The sequence below is a fragment of the Periplaneta americana genome, chromosome 7 (assembly GCF_040183065.1).
Source record: "Periplaneta americana isolate PAMFEO1 chromosome 7, P.americana_PAMFEO1_priV1, whole genome shotgun sequence".
NCBI classification, from domain to species: domain Eukaryota; kingdom Metazoa; phylum Arthropoda; class Insecta; order Blattodea; family Blattidae; genus Periplaneta; species Periplaneta americana.
Window position 1 is genome coordinate 12,083,702 of NC_091123.1, and position 24,389 is coordinate 12,108,090.

Here is a 24,389-nt window from a genome sequence, read left to right on the forward strand (position 1 = left end):
AAAAAAAGAAACACATTCTCTCAGAAAAAGAAACACACTCTCTCAAAAAAATAAACACACACACTCAAAAAAATAAACACACTCTCTCAAAAAAATAAACACACTCTCAAAAAAATAAACACACTCTCTTAAAAAAATAAATACACTCTCTCAAAAAAATAAACACACTCTCAAAAAAATAAACACACTCTCAAAAAAATAAACACACTCTCAAAAAAATAAACACACTTTCAAAAAAATAAACACACTCTCAAAAAAATAAACACACTCTCAAAAAAATAAACACTCTCAAAAAAATAAACACACTCTCAAAAAAATAAACACACTCTCAAAAAAATAAACACACTCTCAAAAAAATAAACACACTCTCAAAAAAATAAACACACTCTCTTAAAAAATAAACACACTCTCAGAAAAATAAACACACTCAAAAAAATAAACACACTCTCTCAAAAAATAAACACACTCTCTCAAAAAATAAACACACTCTCTCAAAAAATAAACACACTCTCTCAAAAAAATAAACACACTCTCTCAAAAAAATAAACACACTCTCTCAAAAAAGTAAACACACTCTCTCAAAAAAGTAAACACACACTCTCAAAAAAATAAACACACTCTCTCAAAAAAAATAAACACACTCTCTCAAAAAAAATAAACACACTCTCTCAAAAAAAATAAACACACTCTCTCAAAAAAAATAAACACACACTCTCAAAAAAATAAACACATTCTCTCAAAAAAAGAAACACATTCTCTCAAAAAAATAAACGAACACACTGAAAAAAGCACATTCTCTGAAAAAAAATAAACTCACACTCTCTAAAAAAGAAACACATTCTCTCAAAAAAAGAAACATTCTCTCAAAAAAAGAAACACATTCTCTCAAAAAAAGAAACACATTCTCTCAAAAAAAGAAACACATTCTCTCAAAAAAAGAAACACATTCTCTCAAAAAAAGAAACACATTCTCTCAAAAAAAGAAACACACACTCTCAAAAAAATAAACACACACTCTCAAAGAAATAAACACACACTCTCAAAGAAATAAACACACACTCTCAAAGAAATAAACACACTGTCTCAATAAAATAAACACACTCTCTCAAAAAAAATAAACACACTCTCTCAAAAAAAATAAACACACTCTCTCAAAAAAAATAAACACACTCTCTCAAAAAAAATAAACACACTCTCTCAAAAAAAATAAACACACTCTCTCAAAAAAAATAAACACACTCTCTCAAAAAAAATAAACACACTCTCTCAAAAAAATTAAACACACACTCAAAAAAATAAACACAATCTCTCAAGAAAATTAACACACACTCTCAAAATAAAAACACACTCTCTCAATAAAAAACACACTCTCTAAAAAAACACACTCTCAAAATAAAAACACACTCTCTCAAAATAATAAACACACACTCTCAAAATAATTAACACACACACTCAAAATAATAAACATACACTCTCAAAGGAATAAACACACTCTCAAAAAAATAAACACACTCTCAAAAAAATAAACACACTCTCAAAAATATAAACACACTCTCAAAAATATAAACACAGTCTCAAAAAAATAAACACACTCTCAAAAAAATAAACACACTCTCAAAATAAGAAACACACTCTCAAAATAAGAAACACACTCAAAATAATAAACACTCTCTCTATAAAAATAAACACACACACAGAGAAATAAACACACTCTCTCAAGAAAATAAACACACTCAATCAAAAAATGAACACACACTCAAAAAAATAAAAACACTCTCTCAAAGGAATAAACACAGTCATAAAATAAACACACTCTCGAAAAAATAAACACACTCTCAAAAAAATAAACACACTCTCAAAAAAATAAACACACTCTCAAAAAAATAAACACACTCTCAAAAAAATAAACACAATCTCAAAAAAATAAACACACTCTCAAAAAAATACACACACTCTCAAAAAAATAAACACTCTCAAAAAAATAAACACACTCTCAAAAAAATAAACACACTCTCAAAAAAATAAACACTCTCTCAAAAAAATAAACACTCTCTCAAAAAAATAAACACTCTCTCAAAAAAATAAACACTCTCTCAAAAAAATAAACACTCTCTCTAAAAAATAAACACTCTCTCAAAAAAATAAACACTCTCTCAAAAAAAATAAACACACTCTCAAAAAAATAAACACAGTCTCAAAAAAATAAACACTCTCAAAAAATTAACACACTCTCAAAAAATTAACACTCTCTCAATAAAAATAAACACACTCTCTAAAAAACACATTCTCTCAAAAAATAAACAAACACACTCTTTCAAAAAAATAAACACACTCTCAAAAAATAAACACACTCTCAAAAAATAAACACACTCTCAAAAAATAAACACACTCTCAAAATATAAACACACTCAAAATATAAACACACTCTAAAAAAATAAACACAATCTCAAAAAATAAACACACACTCAAAAAATTACACACTCTCAAAAAAATAAACACACTCTTCCAAAAAAATAAACACACTCTCTTAAAAAATAAACACACTCTCAAAAAAATAAACACACTCTCAAAAAAATAAATACACTCTCAAAAAAATAAACGAACACACTGAATAAAAGCACATTCTCTGAAAAAAAATAAACTCACACTCTCTAAAAAATAATCACATTCTCTCAAAAAAAGAAACACACACTCTCTAAAAAAGAAACACATTCTCTCTAAAAAGTAAACACAGTCCTTCAAAAAAATAAACACACTCTCTCAAAAAAATAAACACACTCTCTCAAAAAAAAACACACTCTCTCAAAAAAAAAACACACTCTCTCAAAAAAATAAACACTCTCAAAAAAATAAACACTCTCTCAAAAAAATAAACACTCTCTCAAAAAAATAAACACTCTCTCAAAAAAATAAACACACTCTCTCAAAAAAATAAACACACTCTCTCAAAAAAATAAACACACACACTCAAAAAAATAAACACACACACTCAAAAAATAAACACACACTCTCAAAAAAATAAACACACTCTCTCAAAAAAATTAAACACACACTCAAAAAAATAAACACAATCTCTCAAGAAAATTAACACACACTCTCAAAATAAAAACACACTCTCTCAATAAAAAACACACTCTCTAAAAAAACACACTCTCAAAATAAAAACACACTCTCTCAAAATAATAAACACACACTCTCAAAATAATTAACACACACACTCAAAATAATAAACATACACTCTCAAAGGAATAAACACACTCTCAAAAAAATAAACACACTCTCAAAAAAATAAACACACACTCTCAAAAAAATAAGCACACTCTCTCAAAAAAATAAGCACACTCTCTCAAAAAAAAAAACATACTCTCAAAAAAATAAACACACTCTCAAAAAAATAAACACACACAAAAAAATAAACACACACTCTCAAAAAAATGAACACACACTCTCAAAAAAATATACACACTCTCTCAAGAACATAAACACAAACCCTCAAAATAAGAAACACTCTATGTCAAAGGAATAAACACACTCTCAAAAAAATAAACACACTCTCAAAATAAAAAACACACTCTCAAAAAAATAAACACACACTCAAAAAAATAAACACACACTCAAAAAAATAAACACACACTCAAAAAAATAAACACACACTCAAAAAAATAAACACACTCTCAAAAAAATAAACACACTCTCAAAAAAATAAACACACTCTCAAAAAAATAAACACACTCTCAAAAAAATAAAACACTCTCAAAAAAATAAAACACTCTCAAAAAAATAAACACTCTCAAAAAAATAAACAGTCTCAATAAAATAAACAGTCTCAATAAAATAAACAGTCTCAATAAAATAAACACTCTCAAAAAATTAACACACACTGAAAAAATTAACACACACTGAAAAAATTAACACACACTCAAAAAAATTAACACACTCTCTCAAAAAAAATAAACGCACTCTCTAAAAAAACACATTCTCTCAAAAAATAAACAGACACACTCTTTCAAAAAAATAAACACACACTCAAAAAATTACACACTCTCAAAAAATTAACATAATCTCAAAAAATAAACACACTCTCAAAAAAATAAACACACTCTCAAAAAAATAAACACACTCTCAAAAAATAAACACACTCTCAAAAAAATAAACACACTCTCAAAAAAATAAACACACTCTCATAAAAAATAAACACACTCTCAAAAAATAAACACACTCTCAAAAAATAAACACACACTCAAAAAATAAACACACACTCAAAAAAATAAACACACTCTCAAAAAAATAAGCACACTCTCAAAAAATAAACACACTCTCAAAAAAATAAACACACTCTCAAAAAAATAAACACACTCTCAAAAAAATAAACACACTCTCAAAAAAATAAACACACTCTCTCAAAAAAATAAACACACTCTCTCAAAAAAATAAACACACTCTCTCAAAAAAATAAACACACTCTCTCAAAAAAATAAACACACACTCTCAAAAAAATAAACACACTCTCTCAAAAAAATAAACACACTCTCAAAAAAATAAACACACTCTCTCAAAAAAATAAACACACTCTCTCAAAAAAAGAAACACATTCTCTCAGAAAAAGAAACACACTCTCTCAAAAAAATAAACACACACACTCAAAAAAATAAACACACTCTCTCAAAAAAATAAACACACTCTCAAAAAAATAAACACACTCTCTTAAAAAAATAAATACACTCTCTCAAAAAAATAAACACACTCTCAAAAAAATAAACACACTCTCAAAAAAATAAACACACTCTCAAAAAAATAAACACACTCTCAAAAAAATAAACACACTTTCAAAAAAATAAACACACTCTCAAAAAAATAAACACACTCTCAAAAAAATAAACACTCTCAAAAAAATAAACACACTCTCAAAAAAATAAACACACTCTCAAAAAAATAAACACACTCTCAAAAAAATAAACACACTCTCAAAAAAATAAACACACTCTCTTAAAAAATAAACACACTCTCAGAAAAATAAACACACTCAAAAAAATAAACACACTCTCTCAAAAAATAAACACACTCTCTCAAAAAATAAACACACTCTCTCAAAAAATAAACACACTCTCTCAAAAAAATAAACACACTCTCTCAAAAAAATAAACACACTCTCTCAAAAAAGTAAACACACTCTCTCAAAAAAGTAAACACACACTCTCAAAAAAATAAACACACTCTCTCAAAAAAAATAAACACACTCTCTCAAAAAAAATAAACACACTCTCTCAAAAAAAATAAACACACTCTCTCAAAAAAAATAAACACACACTCTCAAAAAAATAAACACATTCTCTCAAAAAAAGAAACACATTCTCTCAAAAAAATAAACGAACACACTGAAAAAAGCACATTCTCTGAAAAAAAATAAACTCATACTCTCTAAAAAAGAAACACATTCTCTCAAAAAAAGAAACACATTCTCTCAAAAAAAGAAACACATTCTCTCAAAAAAAGAAACACATTCTCTCAAAAAAAGAAACACATTCTCTCAAAAAAAGAAACACATTCTCTCAAAAAAAGAAACACACACTCTCAAAAAAATAAACACACACTCTCAAAGAAATAAACACACACTCTCAAAGAAATAAACACACACTCTCAAAGAAATAAACACACTGTCTCAATAAAATAAACACACTCTCTCAAAAAAAATAAACACACTCTCTCAAAAAAAATAAACACACTCTCTCAAAAAAAATAAACACACTCTCTCAAAAAAAATAAACACACTCTCTCAAAAAAAATAAACACACTCTCTCAAAAAAAATAAACACACTCTCTCAAAAAAAATAAACACACTCTCTCAAAAAAAATAAACACACTCTCTCAAAAAAAATAAACACACTCTCTCAAAAAAAATAAACACACTCTCTCAAAAAAAATAAACACACTCTCTCAAAAAAAATAAACACACTCTCTCAAAAAAAATAAACACACTCTCTCAAAAAAAATAAACACACTCTCTCAAAAAAAATAAACACACACTCTCAAAAAAATAAACACACTCTGTCAAACAAATAAACACACTCTCTCAAAAAAATAAACACACACTCTCAAAAAAATAAACACACACTCTCAAAAAAATAAACACACACTCTCAAAAAAATAAACACACACTCTCAAAAAAATAAACACACACTCTCAAAAAAATAAACACACACTCTCAAAAAAATAAACACACACTCTCAAAAAAATAAACACACACTCTCAAAAAAATAAACACACACTCTCAAAAAAATAAACACACACTCTCAAAAAAGTAAACACACACTCTCAAAAAAATAAACACACACTCTCAAAAAAATAAACACACACTCTCAAAAAAATAAACACACACTCTCAAAAAAATAAACACACACTCTCAAAAAAATAAACACACACTCTCAAAAAAATAAACACACACTCTCAAAAAAATAAACACACACTCTCAAAAAAATAAACACACACTCTCAAAAAAATAAACACACACTCTCAAAAAAATAAACACACACTCTCAAAAAAATAAACACACACTCTCAAAAAAATAAACACACACTCTCAAAAAAATAAACACACACTCTCAAAAAAATAAACACACACTCTCAAAAAAATAAACACACACTCTCAAAAAAATAAACACACACTCTCAAAAAAATAAACACACACTCTCAAAAAAATAAACACACACTCTCAAAAAAATAAACACACACTCTCAAAAAAATAAACACACACTCTCAAAAAAATAAACACACACTCTCAAAAAAATAAACACACACTCTCAAAAAAATAAACACACACTCTCAAAAAAATAAACACACACTCTCAAAAAAATAAACACACACTCTCAAAAAAATAAACACACACTCTCAAAAAAATAAACACACACTCTCAAAAAAATAAACACACACACTCAAAAAAATAAACACACACTCTCAAAAAAGTAAACACACACTCAAAAAAATAAACACACACACTCAAAAAAATAAACACACACTCTCAAAAAAATAAACACACACTCTCAAAAAAATAAACACACACTCTCAAAAAAATAAACACACACTCTCAAAAAAATAAACACACACTCTCAAAAAAATAAACACACACTCTCAAAAAAATAAACACACACTCTCAAAAAAATAAACACACTCTCTCAAAAAAATAAACACACTCTCTCAAAAAAATAAACACACTTTCAAAAAAATAAACACACAGTCTCAAAATAATAAACACACTCTGTCAAAACAAACACACACACACATCAAATATATAAACACACACACATCAAAGAAATAAACACAATCTAAAAAAAATAAACATACTGTCTCAAAGAAATATACACTCGCTCTAAATATAAAAACCACTAAATAGAATCACTCAAAAAATATAAAACACTCACATGAAATGAAACTATCTCTCACACAAAAATCGAATGCAAAATTCAAAATTAGACATGAACCTCTATTCACACTAACGTTATCTTGAAAGTAATCGATTTCTATTCTAGACTTACGCATGAAACTATACATAAATATATTAAATGCTCTTAAATAGAGAATATCCAGCAATCGAAAAATGTACTTTCCGTAATATCCGTTCCCTTTCCATAAACACAAATCATTTATATAATTACATTTCTCAGAGTGCTTACAAATCTTTACCTTGCACGCATTTAGCTTCGCAAACACAAATCTTCAGACTACGATGCAATTAATTCCGTATTAGAGCGTTCAAAAAGTAGAACAGCTCTCCACTCTTGAAATTATGGGCTAAACTGAACCAAGTAATCGAGTGATTACACGACACGTCCAAATCAGAACCAACGAAATTTGAAATGTCAAAAAAGACTACGAAATGCTGCACGACACGGTCTATTGATATTAGCGTTATTTTACTGTAAGTAATATTTGCCATCAGTGGTAATAACTTACGTCATCAATGACTTTTTGCATGATTACTTAAATGTAGCAATTTATGTTACAGAAATGAATTTGGATTTATAGGAGCACAATAGAGAATTGGCCTATATTTATAGTAGGGACATAGTACAGACAGAACTATATTGTTCCTATTCCAATTTAACATACTGAAAAAATTGCAGTTGACATCCATTCTAGAATATCAATATTCGTCACATGAATTCTAAGTTAAGTTTTAGTGTGTGGTATACATGCAGCAACTTTTTTCACCTGCCAAAAGTTAGACTATTTCATTAGGATGTTTAGGTGAGGAGTTTGGACTTTTTCTATTGCTGGTTATCACAATAAAAAAATTAAGACAACGTTTCGAAGAGTGGTTTTCCCTTCGTCTTCAGGTGGAAGGAAGGAGATAAGAGAAAAAACCTACTGTTCGGATCGTTACGTACAGCTATTGTGTATGACTGATCGTCGATTCCTGGCTTTGGTGGAGATTATAATTAAGAAAGACCCGAAGTCATTAGCAGTATGTTGGCACTAAAACCAAACGGAATAAAGAAGATGGGCGTGAAGTGGCCAAAAAATTGATGAAAAACACACAAATGAGGGGGTGGGGAACTGAAAAAATGAACAAGTGTTATGATACTGCGATAGAAAATAATAGAAAGATAAAAAGGAAAAAAAATGAAAAAAAAACGGAAAAACTAGTAACAAAGGACAAGATAAAAACTACTACTGCCACCTAGCGGTAGCAGACACTACTACTAATTACTAAGCTGCAGCACTAGGTTACGTTGTCTAATGGTGGTGGAAATGACTCCAGGTGGTCTACGTGGTGTTGGTGACAGCATTCTTCCCCTTGTATTGAATATTTCTGATGTCTTGTTCAACTATGGGTAACCAAATATCCGGAAGAATTAGACTAGGTTGACTAATGGCACTGTCCGAAAAACTCATATGTGCGGCTTCCTTGTATTTCCTCTGTCAGAGAACGCTCAGTTTGTAGGATTGAAGTGTTTTCCCACTTTATTTTGTGTCCGGATTCAAAGCTGTGTTGTACTATTCTTGATTTGTCTAGGCATTGTTTGAAGTTGTACTTGTACTCCTTGTGGACGGGGTTTGCTCGTTTCGCCTATATATATATATATATATATATATATATATATATATATATATATATAGGTAGTGAACAGTGAACATTGCTGAAAACTAATTGTGCAGAAGAAACGGGACACTTAGCAACTTCTCTGAAGCTTGACCAAGGTTCGATGCCTGCGATTAACAATGCCTCTGAAAGGAAAACGAGCATTATCACCTTTCAGCATTAGACTCTCGGGTATTCCATAGTTTCTTGGAACTTGACATTTACAATATTCCTATAGGTACTACTTACAAGTTCCATCATCAGGGCAGGTAGGTATGGGTTCGTTATGTCCGGCTACTACAGGCTCAGTCGCATATTCATCCATGCAGCCATGTTGCCAAGTGTACTGTTCTGGCTGGCCAGTGCCTCTTGTCTTTCACTGTGTGCAACAAAATTGCAATTACACAGAATTTTAATTTTCCACTTCTTTCAGTTAAACTAGATAGCCTATGTCACTCAATTTTTTTTTAAAATCGCTCTATTACATTTAAATCAATAAAACAACTGCCAGTTTTCGATATCTCCCCTACACCACACACAGAACTGACGTGTGATTTGCGTTTAATTATGGGTTAAATGGGGGGATAGCTAAGTGACATGAAACTCAGGTATGTGACAAGGTCAGAGTGGGTTAGTTGAGGGAATATTTAAGTAACGCTGAGGAATTTGGAAGGTTTCAATGATTTATGTTACCTCCTCCGTGTGTAGTCTGGAGAGTTGCTGAATTGTTTTTATTTTAGTTGGTTATTTAACGGCGATGTATTAACTAGGTTATTTAGCGTCGATTGGTGATATCAAGATGGCATTTGGCGAGATGAGGCCGAGGATTCGCCATAGATTACCTTGCATTCACATTACGGTTGGGTAAAACCTCGGAAAAAACCCAACCTCGTAATCAGCCCAAGCGGGGATCGAACCCACGCCCAAACGAAACTTCAGGCAGGCAAGCGTCTTAACCGACTGAGCCACGCCGGTGGCTGAGTTACTGAAGTTTCGCCAAAATAATTAAGCAATAATAACACTGGCACGCAACTATTTTGCTACAGAAAGCAATTTATATTTTTCAGTTCTCCACTAAGGATAGTTACAAAGCCCATATCTAGTTTCGTTTCATTATGTCCAATTTTCTAAAAATTACATTTCTTTTATTTTTGAAATTCATGAAAATGTCTAAATACTGCAATTAGTATATATATCCTTAGATAAATTATATTACGTTAAAGTTGGTAATTTAAACATAATGAAATCGCTGAAATGTTACAAAACAAAATATTTAAAATGTTGGCGGAAGTACCTCTAAATTTCATTTTTCTTGCTTAATATTGCGTTAAGAAACTTAAAAAAAAAAAATCACTTCATTTCTGCATTTATTCGTATGCCTTTCCTTCAAACTGATGGGTAGAAGCCTTAAATGCGTGTATTTTGTGAAAAGAAAGTTTCTTAGTGGTGCAATAAAATTACTTTCTGTTTAAGTGCACCGCCAAAGAGCAGAATTCAAAAACGGCGCAACGTTTCGAGCAACATTTTGGACATCTGAATGGGTGAAAGTAATTATTTATAATAAATTATAATTAATATAATATATAATAATGTAGTGTTATATTAATTGGGTGGAGTTACGCAATAAGAGACCGACAAAAACGTCTCCGAGATCTTCACCACTGAGTAAATCTGGTTTTTTATTAAATATTTTATGCAAGAAGTATTTTAGCATTCGTACTATTACAACATACAGCACAAATGATAATAAAAATACTAACCTATTTTTAATAACAGACCAGGAGTTGACTTAATTTTGCAAAGCAAAATAAATCAAACTAATTTTGCTTATAAATCGCACCAGAGTGCAGATATCACATTTTTTATTTTTTCCGAGTTGAATAATCCGGCCAACAACAGATGTGCAAATCTCAATTTCTTTCAAAATGTCGATTGGTCTATTGTTGCGCATCTCTATCCAATTATATAAAAATAATTTTTAGTAATTATTAATACAAATTAATTTTAATAAAAATTCAAGGTTTAATAAGTAATTTTAAACTCAATATTATATTACAGCATTAAAATAAGTTTCATAAAATAATGTACCTCAGTTGAAGTTTTTCAAATTCTTGTTTAAATTTTGAAGTTCTTCGTTCTTACTTCCAAAAATTACACAAAAACTTGGCGAGATAGAGAAAATCTGAATACAGGTTCGGATTCAACAGTCTTCAATACCTAAAAGCTGTCATAAGTTAGATTAGCGCATTATATATTATGTTTATTTATTTAACCATTTATAGATTGATTTATTAATTTACTTATTCATTTATTATTTACTTATTCATTTATTATTTACTTATTCATTCATTATTTACTTATTCATTCATTATTTACTTATTCATTCATTATTTACTTATTCATTCATTATTTACTTATTCATTCATTATTTACTTATTCATTCATTATTTACTTATTCATTCATTATTTACTTATTCATTCATTATTTACTTATTCATTCATTATTTACTTATTCATTCATTATTTACTTATTCATTCATTATTTACTTATTCATTCATTATTTACTTATTCATTCATTATTTACTTATTCATTCATTATTTACTTATTCATTCATTATTTACTTATTCATTCATTATTTACTTATTCATTCATTATTTACTTATTCATTCATTATTTACTTATTCATTCATTATTTACCTATTCATTATTTACTTATTCATTATTTACTTATTCATTATTTACTTATTCATTATTTACTTATTCATTATTTACTTATTCATTATTTACTTATTCATTATTTACTTATTCATTCACTTATTAATTTATTCATTCACTTATTAATTTATTCATTCACTTATTAATTTATTCATTTATTATTCATTTACTCATTTGCCCACTTACCCATTCATCCATTCATTTATTTATTTAAACTGTCAATGTCGAAGTTAGTTTTTATTTTTATTTTCAAAATTACAGAAAAATCTGAAGTGATACAGAAAATAAGAATACAGATTCGGATGAATGACACTTCAGTTATCTAGAATCAGTAAGTTTTTCTCTTGGAGCAGAAAACATTTCCTGATATGCATATAAGTATAATCCATTTGCTGCATTGAGTACAGAATAAACTGTAGGGCATCAGTCAATCATAGTCAAGCATGTATTTTCTTAAATTGCTCTTCCTGCAATGCATTATTACACATATTTTACTTTTGTAATTTCCTACATAGCCTAGAGTATTTTACAAATTTTACGATATTTTCAATATGTAGTTAGAAAAATTTCTCCGCGTAACGGCCCAAACCCCGGCTAGAATATTACTCGAGACGAGTAAAGTCTGTAAAATCAAAGTTAAATAAATATTTAGTATTTCATTTCATTACGATAAAACCTTTCCCACTGCAGACGCGCTGAATTGTGTGTCGAGTCAAATAGGGTAATGCGAGATGCGTAGAATCAAATCGCAGTAATGGGTAGAAATGAATGCTCTGAAATGCACAAGTATACTAGAAAACGATAAATTATATTTTTAAAACTTTTAGAAATCAAAAATAAGTAATGAGTCACTGAATATTTGTATTGGCTATAAATTTGTACGAAATCAAACCGGTTTCTTTTAAAACTTTCGAACGATTCCTAATATAAAACAGAAATACTGTAAACTAGAAGGTGGTCTTACGTATAAATGTTATTTTAGCATGGAAACTGAAATATTTCTGAAAGCCTATAAATTTAGTATTTAGAACTGAAACGCTTCCCAACAAATATACTTAATATAATTTACTCACCACCTGGCTTGTCCGTTGGCTGCGTTGTTTCTACGCCAACGGCTTTACTACAAATGAACCGCTGTTCTAAGACGGAGGTGTTCGAACTCTGCTGGTCTTCTGGCAAATGACAGTTGAATCTCAAGTATTACCCCCACTCTAGTGATCAGCGTGTCACAATATAGTAAATTGGCCTACTATAAAAGTAGAATTAATAATAATTAATCTTGTATGAATATATTTTATTAATGAGTATAATGTGGCATTTATTACTAAACTAATTCATTCAATTGTTATTGTAATTATGTAACTATTTAATTATAATTCCTGTGTAATTCTAGGAAGCCTCGAACTAAAAATCGACGATCGAACATGGCGTTTGAAAACGAAATAATAGATCAAATACCGTAAGGAGAAAATAAAAATACAGCATCTATTTACACGAATAAAATAATACGTAAAAATTACAAAAATTCTTCTATATTTCCTTAACTTCTTCTCCCTCATAATATTACATTCTCTTCTCCCATTAAAGGAACCTTTAAAAATGAGATTATGAGTAAAAAAGCGTAACATGTCCATATTTTACATTTCAAGAAATCGGCATTTTGTTGCATTAAAATGATTTAGTTCACAAATTATCAACGATATGCAGACAAAGTTGCTAAATAATTAACTGTTGTTGATACAGTCTAAAATAAACCAATGAATGAACAGCTAAAATTCCATTTTCTTGAAATGTGAAATATGGACATGGTCCACTCTTTTACTCAAGGGCCCAAATATAATTATGCTATATGCACAAGTGTTGCCAACTTTGAATACCACAACAACTCTATTATTCTTTTCTTCTACAGGCCTATGTATCACCAAATTCTGTACTTAAATATGAGGGAATCAGAAGCAAAGAAGTACAAGTGACATTACAAAAGAAAGTGAGTTCAGTGCATCAAGGGTAAGATAAAGCATACAAATTTTTAGTGGCAATGGGATATATCTTTTAAACTATATCATACATAAAATTTAAAATTAAATCTTCACGGAATTTACGAAAACTTTAACATTTTTAATCACATTTCCTCGTGAGTGCAATTACAGCCCTTTGCTTCTGACCCCCTCATATGTCCCTTTTATCTCATGTTTTTCTCACACTTTTGTTCTTATTTTTATTATTGTTTCTTCTTCAATTACATTTCTGCTTTCTATAAATGGAATGCCTTCTCCCTATTATCCTCTTATATGTCTTATTCTTCTTTATTCCTTACACATGCAGTATATCTGATTTTATACCTACCTTTAATAAATGGATCGTCTTGTTGGTATTATTGTTCCATATTAGAAAAATAACTACCGTACATTAAATAAATAAATGTCCCGCGTCGTGACGTCGCGGTCTAAGGCCTCCTGTCTAGGACTCGCGTTAAGGAATGCGCGCTGGTTCGAGTCCTCATGGGGGAAGAAATTTTCTCACGAAATTTCGGCCAGTGTATGGGACCGGTGCCCACCCAGCATCGTGATGCACTTGGGGAGCTACTATAGGTAGCATAAATCTATTTTCGCAAACCAGCTATAACGGCTGGGGGGGGGATCATCGTGCTAACCACTAGAAACCTCCATACTGGTTGGATGATCGTCCACCTCTGCGTCAGCATGTGGACGTGAGGCCAGTAGCCGGCTGATTGATCTTGGCCCTTTATTGGCTGTAGCGCCATGGATTTACTTTTACTTTACACTAAATAAATAAAGAAGTATATATTCTCCGCCATATACCACATGGAAGACAATGTTTGGGACGCCCCTGAAAAGATGGACGGAGACCGTAACAGGCCACTAGGCCTAATACCTGCAAGGACGATGATATATATATAGTAAAAATTGGCGTTGAAATGCTTATGCATTCGGTTGGCTGTTATTGTGGTATTTAGATTTTTAAGACTTTGGGTCTCATTTATAAGGATTGTGAATATGATTGAGGGTGAAATAAATTCAATTCAAACTCCGTGTTCTTAGTTATTATTTTTCCTTTATTTCTTTATTGAATACACAACTTTCAGCTATAATATCTATACAAGCAGTAACAAACGAGTACTTAGAATTTCGTCAAGTGGTGGTCATTTTAAAATATTTATGTCGGTACGGCTTTCAAAATTATGTTTTTAATAACATTATCATTAATGTTTGATTATTATTATTATTATTATTATTATTATTATTATTACTATTATTATTACTTACTTGCTTTTAGGGAACCCGGAGGTTCATTGCCGCCCTCACATAAGCCCGCCATTGGTCTCTATGCTGAGCAAGATTAATCCAGTCTCTACCATCATATCCCACCTCCCTCAAATCAATTTTAATATTACCTTCCCATCTACGTCTCGATCTCCCCAAAGGTCTTTTCCCTTCCAGCCTCCCAACTAACACTCTGTATGCACTTCTCGATTCGTCCATACGTGCTACATGCCCTGCCCATCTCAAACGTCTGGATTTAATGTTCCTAAATATGTCAGGTGAGGAATAAAATGCTTGCAGCTCTGTGTTGTGTAACTTTCTCCATTCTCCTGTAACTTCATCCCTCTTAGCCCCAAATATTTTTCTGAGCACCTTATTCTCAAAATTATTATTATTATTATTATTATTATTATTATTATTATTATTATTATTATTATTATTATTAATGAAGATCAACCAAAGCAGGTAAATATTTACCTTCCATGCTGTGATGATCTCAGTCATAAATATAATATTCAAGATTGGAATGTCATTGGACTTATGTTTGGTGCGCGAGGAACAATTCCCAAATTTACATTGGAGATTCCCAGAAAATTAAAGGTTCCTGATAGGACTCTTCAGACAATTGCATCAACCATTTTAAAATCTTCATTGAACATCATCAATCATTATCTCTATTTAACTTAGTAATATTCAATGGATATTATTTATTTTCAATACATTTTTATCGTTTTGATAGCTACCAAATCTTGTCGCAGAATATTCTTTTTTAAAATTTCATTATGTATTTTTTTAACATTAATTACATTTTATTTTTTGTTCATTTGAATTGATTATGATACCGATATTTTAAATCCAAGTTATGGACGGCTATCATTTCGATGATATTCTCTCTATTATTATTATTATTATTATTATTATTATTATTATTATTATTATTATTATTATTATTTCCATACTACATTCCTTAAACAACATTCGAAAATTCCTTCCGCTATCTCTCAAGAAAATACTAGTAATGCCCCATTTCGACTATTGTGATTCTCTACTGACCGACCTCAGTGTCAACCAGTCGCAAAAATTACAACTTGTTCATAATTCTTGTGTTCGCTTCGTCTGCGATGTCCGTCGCGCTGACCACATTACCCCATCATTCCAAACTCTAAACTGGCTACGGCTTAACGAACGTAGAAATTTTCATTCTCTTGTTCTCCTTTTCCAAGTCCTTCACACCTCTACACCTACCTACCTTGCCTCCCGTTTCAGTTACCTGTCATCATATCATAATTTCTTCACACGCACGCAAAATAGCCGCATACTAGTCATACCAACACATAAGACATCATCGTATTCATCATCATACACAATCTCGCTCTCGCGCTTGTGGAATACCCTACCCAGTGACATCAGAGACTGTCGGAATTTAGTAGCGTTCAAAAGCAAACTTATTAAGCATTTTCTTATTGCGTAGAGTAGGTTTAATTTTTACTTAGTTAATAAAAAAGAACATTCTCTCTTCTTAATTTTTACAATGAACTGTCTAGCTTTTATTAGTCTGTTAATCTTTTAGTACTTTGATTTTGATTGTATTTGTAAATTCAATATTAATTGTAATTATAATTGTAATTGTAGTCTTAATATTGTAGTTGTAATCCCCTGGTAGAGGGAAGAGAAGGCCTGATGGCCTTATCTCTACCAGGTTAAATAAATAAATAAATAAATATTATTATTATTATTATTATTATTATTATTACTATTATTACTATTATTATAATTGATACAGTGTCATTAAATATTCAAGTTAATAATGTCCGGAAAAGCCAAGATAACGACTTTTGCATTACACGAGGTCATATTAACTGCTGTATACTTAAACAGGCTATACTGGTAGTACATGCATACATACATACATGCATGCATGCATACATACATACATACATACATACATACATACATACATACATACATACATACATACATACATACATACATACTGTACACGCACACACACAACATACACACATATACACATACATACACAATGGGATAGACGGAAGATCCTCTTTTAAACTCATCTCCTTTCGTAAGCTCGCCTCAGAATGGAAAATGTTTCCATCGAAATGCAGTCCGGTTTAGGACGAGGCCATGGGCCCAATCTGAATCTCCAATTCTGCATTTTTCAATTGGCTGTCTTCCATTTAATTCTCCTTTCCGTTTTCTCTCACCCTAGGGAATTCTCAAATACCCCGTTCGACTCTGACGTCATCCAATCTTCGCTTTATCTTTCCGAGTTGACACTGCGACGGCATATTTGGGGGCCTCTATAACGCGGGGAGTGAGGACCGCTGTTCGAAACTGAGTAGATGCTACGCTTCTATAGGTGGGGAGGATTTCCTTCGAGAAGGCAGTCAGCACAAGTGAAATATTAAATTATCTAAAGTATTGCATATTAAAAAAACGGAACTGGGCAGGAATATATGAACTGAGTAATGGATGAAAAAACAGATCAGTAAATAAATGGATGAACTTTTACATTGACGGGTGGATAAGTAGATGAGTGGGTGAATTGTTGAATGTATTGGTGTACTGCGTATGAATTGACTCGAGAATCAATAGGTGTATTCATTATTATAAATATTTAGATCATGCCTGCACAAGGTTTGCGCTCTCCGAGCCGGATCACAGCCCATGAGCGGAATGCAGATATTAGCTGCGCTCTGTATAAGGGTGGACTGGAAGAAGGGGTGATCTCGTACAAAGTATACACAAAAGGAAATACAGTACTAGTAAGAGCGTTTATGAAATGAATTCCAGTTCAATGTTTGCAAAAATATCTTAGACTATTATGAATTAATAAAGAAATAATTATTTTACAGAAATAATAGAAATTGTATAACTACTTAAATTACAATATCATTTTGTTATATTTTTATTTATCAGTTTATCAAAATGAGGTTTTATGCTGTTGGCAGCTGAAAGGAACAGTAGCCTACTGATCGTAATGAAACATCAGTTACAGATGTTCGATGTCTGCCTTTATTAAAGCTGATTATAGAAAACAGTTGCTCACAAATATAAATGTTGAGCCAAACATAGCAATCATTTTCACAGCAAGCTTGTGTAGTCGTGGATATTATTGTTAATGTTTAGTCTTCTAAAACTCAACCAGGCTACTAATATTATTCAAACGATCTTTAGCCCTTAGGTCACATTGAAGATCAACAAGTTCGAGCTGTAAATCGTTAAATGTTAAATGTTATGTTCCGTCTTTTAGATTCCTCCATACTGTACTGTAGCAGTAGGAAAGCAACGTGAAACAGTTACTGAGAATAGGCCTACACACTGCACTGCACTAGATAACTGAGTGGTCGTTTCCCTCTCCTCTACCTATATCAAGTCTATGTCATTCTGACGTATCTTCCTCTCCGTTTCGGCGAGCAGAAAACACAGCTCTCCGGCGCGCTCGTTGAGCGCTGTTTGCAGGTACGATTTAGATAAATTATTAATAAATTAATGAACGTATAACTTGATATTGAATGTGTGGATGGATTAGTAGTGCAGAGATGGATGGATGAATGAGTGGGTGACCTTGGAGTTGGAAGAAAGACGAGGGGAGAGAAGAATGCTGAATCAACGAAAGAAGACAATGGTGAAAGAGGAAGTGAAATAAGTGCGGGGAGTAGAAGGGGAAATATTGAGAGTGTAAAGCGAATATGTTAAGATATATACAGAGTGAAAAATAAGTTTGAAATATTGCTAATAACTTCTTAAATTTTAGTTTTATAATAGTACATTATGCAAAGAGCCTATAATGGTAGTAATTAAGACGCGAGTAGGTTTGTTTATGAAACTCGCTTGCGCTCTTTCATAATTTTCATACGAGCGTCTTAATTACCATTATAGGCAAGTTTCATACGACTTTTTATGCTCGACCATATTTCTAACTTGAAATTATTCATAAGTATTCATGTTATGGTTATGTAAGTGAGGAGCGGAACTGACCTAAATTGTGAGATGTGCGCAGACGCGAAAGTATTGAATTTTTCCAAGGGACGAATGTCATTGACCTTGATATAATCTAGAGAATAACATGAACATTAGTCTTGATATAACCTGGAAATTGATTTAGAATTGAAAAACAAGATGACAAATTGAATTTATTTCAATATTATTTACAATTAACGCTAATTATTATAGTAACAGAACATAACCTTCTGCGAGAGTATTGGATTTCCAGCCTCCGTGACGTTTCGCTAATTGTCTTTCGATTGCATATCCGAGAATAATCGATACTTGCGGTTTTATTTGAATATACATTTTCTTGAACCCTATTTTACCCGAAAGTACATTAGGGTTATAGTTATAGCCTGAGTTTATATTATTATAATGAAAATTCATTTGACGTGGATAACCCAGTCTTGCTACTTAAAATTAACACATACCTACTACAATAATTTGAATTATTTACAGGTTCTTAAATTAATTACATATAAAATTACATTGACGTGGGTAACCCAGTCTTGCTACTTAAAATTAACACATATATACTACAATAATTTGAATTGTTTACAAGTTCTTAAATATATTACATATAGACTTACATTGACGTGAGTTACCCAGTCTTGCTACTTACAATTAACAATTATATATACTACAATAATTTGAATTATTTACAAGTTCTTAAATATATTACATATAAAATTACAAAACTCTTTATAGCAGCACGTTTTTGTGAACAAATTGAATAATGGTTTGTCATATATTATATTACAAAAATGTAAATGTCCGACAAAAATAAATCTTTTGTTTTCGAACACTGGACAATGAAACAGAAGGTGATCCACAGTCTGCTCTTCCTCACAGATACATAAATAGCCATTGTCCTTATGCAATTTAAATCGTTCTAGGTAAGCCCCAAATTTCCCATGACCCGATAAAAATTGTGTTAATATAAAATCTGGTATAATTTGGTTTCTATTTAAGCGGGTGTCGACGCTGGGAAAGAAGATTTCTCTCGTAACTGAACCCTTTGTACTGCACAGCCACTGATTGTTTCACCTATTTATTATGTGCTCACTTATTTTTCTTTTTGCATTACTTGCGGTTTTATAATGGTACAATGGTGATTTCTCATAGGCTGAACAAATGAATTATAATGAATAGGTGTACTTTAATGAGGTACATTAAAGGGCTACTACCAGGTGTATAATTACTACATTTCGGCATGGTCGAGCATAAAAAAGTTTTATACAAAAACTGTTGGAGATAAACCATACAATATTATACCAATGTTCGAAAACAGTTAGTTATTCACACATACGAGTGTGACAGTAAACTGAGTTTTTTAATGGCACCCTATATTAAAATTGTCATATTCCGAATCTCCATTACATTTTACGCATGAATGAGTAAAAACTTTACCCATTCTCCCTTTTCTTGTCTCTTAATTACACTCAGGGACAAAAAAAAACCAGACACTTTAATATTTGCTGGTATTTTGCAAAACATTATCTTCTCATACAATATTATGGTAGCCATCTGTTGTTATGGAGACGTGAATACATTGTTGATTGTTTTTTGTTTTATAAACAAGCCATTGCAACCAAATATTCCAATTTTGCTTTCGGAGTCTCAGCTATAACAATTTTGTCTCAATCATTTTGTGCTTCATTATCGTTATCATTCGTTATTTCTTTAATTTTACATTTTCTGAGTTTAAGTGGGGTTGTAACATTTGTCTTAAAACAAGATGCGACCTGAAGATGTGGCTCAAGCTGTAGCCCTTTACGATGATGGACGCAGTATACGTTACATTGCAAATGTTATGAATATGGCTAGAAGCACAACCCATGATGCCATAAAACGGTATAGAGAGACCCTAGAATATACCAGTAGACCAGGTTCGGGTCGTCCAAGAGCTACAAATCCAAATGAAGATTGGTATATGGTGTTGAGAGTTCTTAGGGATCGCAACCTGCCAGCTACTAGTGTAGCCCAGCAATTTGTTAACATGCCTGGACGCCCAATTTCAGCCAAAACAGTTAGAAGGAGGTTGAAAGCAAGTGGACTGATATCAAGTAGACCTGCAACTGTTCCCAGACTTCTCAGGATGCATCGAGTTGAACGACTGCGTTTTGCAAATGATCACAGGGATTGGAGAAATGGACAGTGGAGCTGCGTTCTGTTCACCGATGAGTCCCGTTTCAATCTGTGCTCACCTGATGGACGTGAAAGAGTTTGGAGAAGGAGGGGAGAACGATTTTCACAGTGTTGCATTTCCGAAAATGTGCCGTATGGAGGTGGTGGAGTGATGGTTTGGGCAGGAGTGTGTACGGATGCTCGTACAGAGTTGGTGTTTGTTGAAAATGGAAGACTAACAGCTGATAGGTATATAAATGAATGTTTGGCTGATCATGTTGTGCCATTTGGCCAATTTGTAGGCGATAATTTTGTTTTAATGCATGATAATGCACGGCCGCATATTGCCCATGCGGTCGGAGAGTATCTCCAAGAAGTGGGAATCCATGTTCTTCCATGGCCAGCAAGGAGTCCAGACATGAACCCAATTGAACACGTGTGGGACATGCTGGGACGGCGTGTTAAGAATAGACGACCGAGACCAGAATCGTTACAAGAGTTGAGGCGAGCACTTGGCGAAGAATGGGAACTTATTCCTCAAGAAGACATTACTAACCAAATTGAGAGCATGCCAAGACGTATGGATGCAGTTATTCAAGCCAGAGGGGGTAATACCCGTTACTAAAAAGAGTTTTTAATGTTTAAGGCACCATAAAATGAAAAAAAAAAGTTAGACCAAACGATGCCATAGTTATACGTCCTTTGTAATTTTTTGTAAACTTTCTCATCAGAGATTTTTTGTTTTTCAAATGTTGTGGTATAAGGTGCTAAATGAAACATTATTTAGTTTAAATGGGTTTTGTTTCATTTTGAAATAATTGGCAACAAAATACAAGCAAATATAGAAGTGTCCGGTTTTTTTTTTTGTCCCTGAGTGTATTTATTAAACTTGTTTCGTGAACTTCAAATTTGAGACAAATAAGTATGTAAATCATGTTGAGTAGGCTATGGAACTAAACAAAACATTTGACTAAACAAGCTTTATCATAGATCAGGTATGCTCAAAATTGTAAAAGCGCCGATTACACGGATGATGCTGCACTGCATAACACACACACAGTGTACGGACTGGGCTCCGCAACTACATTGCAGCACCGCCCGTGGCATAGTTCTTACACTCTTACAATTAATACGGATAATAAACTGAATTTGAAAAAGGAAATATTCAGTTATTACATTATTTATTATATTTTATACAGTTATGATACTATTATATCATAGATAATGTTATTTTCGTATTCCACATTCAACATGTGTAGGCATAATCTTTTCTGCAAGTAATTGGAAATCTATTCCGAACGACTTTACTGCAATGCACAAAAGATTCTCATCTGTTAATCGGGATCTATGTATGGATTTTTGGATTTAGCAACCTTCATTCTCGAAAATAATTGTTTGCACACATATTTCAAGTGACAGCAAATAAGCTCTTGGGATATTGCGTTTTGTTCATTTTTGAATATTTCTATACTTGGCAAGTCATATTCTCCGCATTTAGTTCTGAATTCTACTTGACTTTGTAAATCAATTAACTCGTCCTGGAACTGCACTCTCACGGATTGTACTCAATTTACTATGAAAGGATTAACAAAAATATTAATATCACTTTCCATACGTCTAAAATCATTAAATCCATGTTCTGTGAATTCACATTAGAGCTGTTCCAGTAGTGAGATGTAATTAACTATATTTTGTTCAGGCACCATAGATTTCTTTACAAGTTCACAAGGGTTTTTAGTGCCCTAGCTAATTCCCAACATACTACATAACTTGCTCCTAAACGTAGACTCTGAATTGTTCGACTCTCTTCAATGTTTGGCGTATCATGAAGTGCTTTCAATTCTTGAAACTGTAGTGCACGTTGCACCCTTGAAAAATTATTTTATCATAACATGTATTTCTGTTGGAATAAAATCACCACCATAACAATAATTGTAATAATAATAATAATAATAATAATAATGACAATAATAATAATAAAAATTTGGTATTCCCAAGAAACTAGTTCGATTAATTAAAATGTGTCTCAGTGAAACATACAGCAGAGTCCGTATAGGTCAGTTTCTATCTGATGTTTTTCCAATTCACTGCGGGCTGAAGCAGGGAGATGCACTATCACCTTTACTTTTTAACTTGGCTTTAGAATATGCCATTAGGAAAGTTCAGGATAACAGGCAGGGTTTGGAATTGAACGGGTTACATCAGCTGCTTGTCTATGCGGATGACGTGAATATGTTAGGAGAAAATCCACAAACGATTAGGGAAAACACGGAAATTTTACTTGAAGCAAGTAAAGCGATTGGTTTGGAAGTAAATCCCGAAAAGACTAAGTATATGATTATGTCTCGTGACCAGTTTATTGTACGAAATGGAAATATAAAAATTGGAGATTTATCCTTCGAAGAGGTGGAAAAATTCAAATATCTTGGAGCAACAGTAACAAATATAAATGACACTAGGGAGGAAATTAAACGCAGAATAAATATGGGAAATGCGTGTTATTATTCGGTTGAGAAGCTCTTATCATCCAGTCTGCTATCCAAAAATCTGAAAGTTAGAATTTATAAAACAGTTATATTACCGGTCGTTCTGTATGGTTGTGAAACTTGGACTCTAACTCTGAGAGAGGAACATAGGTTAAGGGTGTTTGAGAATAAGGTGCTTAGGAAAATATTTGGGGCTAAGCGGGATGAAGTTACAGGAGAATGGAGAAAGTTACACAACGCAGAACTGCACGCATTGTATTCTTCACCTGACATAATTAGGAACATTAAATGCACACGTTTGAGATAGGCAGGGCACGTAGCACGTATGGGCGAATCCAGAAATGCATATAGAGTGTTAGTTGGGAGACCGGAGGGAAAAAGACCTTTAGGGAGGCCGAGACGTAGATGGGAGGATAATATTAAAATGGATTTGAATGAGGTGGGATATGATGATAGAGACTGGATTAATCTTGCACAGGATAGGGATGGCGGGCTTATGTGAGGGTGGCAATGAACCTTCGGGTTCCTTAAAAGCCATTTGTAAGTAAGTAATAATAATAATAATAATAATAATAATATTAATGTTGATATATGAATACATATTACAGAAAACAGCTTCCCTGTCACTTCGGCATGTTCTAGAGCGTATAATGTTTTATGTTGCTCAGTAGTGTTCCTGACAATGCCTT

At 31.8% G+C, this 24,389-nt stretch overlaps 1 protein-coding gene across 3 annotated transcripts in view; it reads left to right on the forward strand.

The window, feature by feature from the left end:
- LOC138702919 (neuropeptide Y receptor type 1-like) overlaps positions 1-24,389 on the forward strand; it is a 709,682-nt gene that overhangs the window by 279,083 nt on the left and 406,210 nt on the right. Inside the window, exon 2 of one of the 3 annotated variants that reach the window (XM_069830324.1) lies at positions 13,702-13,799. The exons of 1 other annotated variant lie outside the window; for it this stretch is intronic. The gene's annotated coding sequence lies outside the window, so the exon portion shown is untranslated. The remainder of the gene's footprint in view (positions 1-13,701; positions 13,800-24,389) is intronic. One more of the 3 variants, XM_069830323.1, reaches the window with a different exon arrangement.